Here is a 2,798-nt window from a genome sequence, read left to right as displayed (position 1 = left end):
ACGCAAAGTTTTACACTGGAAGCAAGGCATACTGTTAATGGATTCGCTTTTGTTTTTTTGGTGGTTGTCGTGTGCGTATGTGTTCTGTTAGTGGTGGTGGCTTGCGCTGCCTTGGTACTAAGCAACTGGTTTGGCTGATCCACACTTGACTGGCCAGTTGGCTGCAGTCAGAAGCGTTCTCTGGTTCTCATCCTTGCCATCACTTCAAACTCCCTGAAGAGGAATTCGAGCTGCCTCATTTTTTTTTTTTTTTTTTTTGTCAGTTCAAACCACATCCTGCCCATTTCCACTTTCCATGACAGCTCGTGACACTGGTGGTTTTAAGATGCGGCAGGCTTCTCGGCGAAGCGACAGCAGAGGCCTTCTTCGCAGAAGTGAAATAATTCATCCAGTGGTTAGCATGGCGAGTCTGCCATTGAGTTTACCATCCCCCACCCCCACCCCCCGCCTGATCGGAATCCCTGATTTTGGAGAGTGAATTGCTGCTCAGCCTTGTCTCATTAATTGGACTCTTGGAACTTTCTAGAGAAAAACCAAGCGCATGGTCTATGGCCATGCCACCCTAAACGAGCCCAATCCCGTCTGATCTCGGAAGCTAAGCAGGATCGGGCCTGGTTAGTACTTGGATGGGAGACCACCTAAGAAGACCAGGTGCCGTAGGCATAAAAAATAAAAAATAAGGGATTGTAAGCTGACAAGATCTTTGCGATCTGTGAGGTCAACCAAGGGTTGCCTAGTCTAAAACAATAAAAAATTAAAAAATACAAATAAAAACTAAATTAAAAAAAAAACAGGCACAAGGCAGGAATGACAGAGGTGCCACCACGAGGAGCTGCGTGCTGTCCAGGCACAGGCCCGAACCCACCGGATGGCAAAGGCGTAGTGTGCAGTAGTTGGGAAGGACCTCAGTGAGGCTCTGTCACTCTACAGAAAGGTCCTCATTTTACCACTGAGGAAACTGAGTCCAAGGAGGGGCCAGTTTCTGACCAAGCAGCAGAGCCTGGTCTGGCACCTGGGCTTCAGGGCTCCTGGTCCAAGCTCATTCTGAGTAGACCAGTGGCACCTGTGTCTGTAATTTATAGACCGGTGGTCTCCCTGGGATCAGTGAATTCATCCTGGTGTTGGATTGGAGCCTGTCTGGTGTTCGTGGCAAACCGAAAATTCATGGGAGAGTCAGGAGCCAGGCCTGGGCTGCCGGGGCCCAGGAGAAGGATTCGGGACCAGCCTGCATGGCGAGTGTCCCTGGAGAGCAGCCCACGACACCCACCCCCGACGTCGGGTGGGTGCTCGGGGCCTGTCCGTGTGCTTCCCGCAGGAGGGCCTGGACGCACTGGCCATAGGTGTCCAAAGACACCTCCCAGGAACTCCTGGCCTTGAACAGTGTTTGCTCCTGCCGAGGGCTCCTTTACCTCTCAAGGGTACGAGGCGGCTTGTAAACGGTTAACTTATTAACTCAGCTTCGATTCTCTCTGGGATACCACCACCGAGGGCACCCTCGGCTCCACCCCGCGTGGCCTCCGGTTGCACGGCTGTGCCGAGGCCATCGTCGGGGATGGCGGGAGCCGGTGGCCTGGATGGGGAAGGAGAACAGAGAGGCCAGGGCTGCTGTGAGCCGATGGCCAGCACCTGGCAGGGGCCGACCCCGACCTGCCTCGGCGCAGTCGGAGCTAACGGTGGCCCCGCTGCGGGATGGTTCCCCTTTTGTCAGTTTAACTGACAGCCCAGATAAGAGGTGCTGCTCGGGGTGTCACAGGTTGCACAATCAACCGCTTCGCCAGCTGAGAGGAGAGACGAGGCTTTTCCAGCCCCCACGGTCAGAAACGAATTTCCTTTTGGGCTGTTCTTTCCACCATCTCCTCTCCGTCCCCTATTTTTAGGTTTTCAAGTTGGTCTTAATTAGGTGTCGGGTTATTTTTTGGGGGGTGGGGTGGGGTGGTGACAATGGAGGGTGGTTTTCCATTCACTCGCTCAAGCACCAGCCTGGCATCTGGCCTCTGGCCTCCTGCCTCCTTTCCTGCCTCAGGATGTGCCCGAGGCTCTTTCTCCACCACTGGCCATGGCGGGCACCTGTAGGGCCAAGGCCACAGGTCCCGTCTGGGATGAGCAGAGGAGCCTGGCCGTGTGGAGGAACAGCGATGTACCACTGCAGCCTGGTCCGCGGAGTCATGACGGCTTCTGCTCGCTCAAGAAGGCACATTCTCTCTGGCAGCTGCGCCCCCAGACCCACGCCCAGCAGCTCACCCGCCAGGCCCTCACCCTGCCACACAGCTCTCCTCACGGAAGAGTGATTCGCTTCCCCTCAGGAGCTCCACCTGCACCCCTCCCTCCGACACCACCTGCACACCCCCCCCAGAAGTGGCTCCCCCATCGGAGCTGTCTGTCTGGCAGCAAGTATGAGACTTCGCGGGAGCAGCGAAGAGAGCACACGCGTGTTTTCCCCTGACTGGAAGCTAGGTCAGCCATGCCACCTCGGCGACGTGGGACCCTCTGGTGCTCCAGCGTCAGTCTCGCCACGGAGGAACCGCGTGTCCCACGGACCGTCCACACAGGGTCTTTTCAAATTCCAAGGGCAGATAAGCTGTGATCGTGTCGATAGATGCTAAAGCTCAGGAAAAGAATAAGAGAGGTGAATAAAAACTCCACAAATGAGAGAGAAAGGGAGAGAAAGCAGGAGAGGGATGAGGGGAGCTGCCGCCCACGGGCTGAAGAGGTGCCACCTCCGGCCCTGGGCTCGCTGGACCTGATGCTGTGGCCCCGGGGGCAAAGTGGTCGGACCCAGGGGCCTGAGCCTGTGCTCA

General features: G+C 56.3%; 1 pseudogene; it reads left to right on the top strand.

The window, feature by feature from the left end:
* Positions 1-544: 544 nt before the first annotated feature.
* LOC111740353 lies at positions 545-663 on the top strand (annotated as a pseudogene).
* The last annotated feature ends 2,135 nt before the right edge of the window (positions 664-2,798 follow it).

This window comes from Pteropus vampyrus, unplaced genomic scaffold, assembly GCF_000151845.1.
Source record: "Pteropus vampyrus isolate Shadow unplaced genomic scaffold, Pvam_2.0 Scaffold62, whole genome shotgun sequence".
NCBI classification, from domain to species: domain Eukaryota; kingdom Metazoa; phylum Chordata; class Mammalia; order Chiroptera; family Pteropodidae; genus Pteropus; species Pteropus vampyrus.
This window is presented reverse-complemented; position numbering and strand designations above follow the sequence as displayed.